We start from the raw sequence: 841 nt of genomic DNA on the forward strand, positions 1-841 counted from the left end.
TTTTTCTGCATGCTATCACCATCGCAATTATGTCTGCTTCTTTTATTTTCTTTTGCTTTCTGCTTTACTTTCTGCTTTTACTTTCTCTTTTCCTTTTTGCAGATGGCAGACAAAGAATGATAATAGAATTAATAATAAGAAAAGAATCTTATCTCTGCTTTTGCTTTTCCCATGGTATTCGCAGGAGATAGGATCTGGGTCGGTGACTGCCCCGACCGTGAGGTCCTTTGTATCATCAAGTATCTCTGCTTTCTTATTTATCTCTCATCTTCTTTCTTTCTCTCTCATCGTCTTTTGAGCTCCCAGCATCACTCACTTCTTTGAGCTCCCAGCCTTCAGCACCTTAGATCTGAAAAACCTGTCGCTCATAGAACGAGATGGTTGTTAAAATTCAAGCTTGAGCTTGTCTTTTTCCTCAGAAAGGAGGTGAAGAACATATGGGGCGGCTCGGATCGCGACGACCCAAGCCCCGAACATGGCGACATGGCTTCGTAGCTGCTTCAGAGCCTCAGCCTTGTTTGGCTTCTACATAAACATCGGAAACATTTTTCTTTATCTGATCCGGCTTTTCTTTCCTGCAAAGTGATATGACAAACGTAGCTTGACGCTTAAAACCCTAAAACCCTAGTTGGTGCTCTGCGAGATCGGTCATTTCTGAAAGTAGTGTCGGGGATTGGAAAACTGGCAGTGGCGATCGATCCTTGGCCGTACAAGTACATATACGAGGAGTAGGGGAGGATACGCCTGGTCCCAGGGTTCTTGAGAGCGACCATAGCCATTGGAATGAAGGAAGAAACAGAAAGACAGAAACCACAGCCATCGTTTTTACAGTGGCTAGACC

The 841-nt window shown here is 44.2% G+C and overlaps 1 pseudogene; it reads right to left on the reverse strand.

Moving 5' to 3' along the window:
* Positions 1–384: 384 nt before the first annotated feature.
* Positions 385–546, reverse strand: LOC103409350 (mitochondrial import receptor subunit TOM6 homolog; annotated as a pseudogene).
* Between the last annotated feature and the right edge of the window lie 295 nt (positions 547–841).

This window comes from Malus domestica, chromosome 05 (genome assembly GCF_042453785.1).
Source record: "Malus domestica chromosome 05, GDT2T_hap1".
NCBI lineage: Eukaryota > Viridiplantae > Streptophyta > Magnoliopsida > Rosales > Rosaceae > Malus > Malus domestica.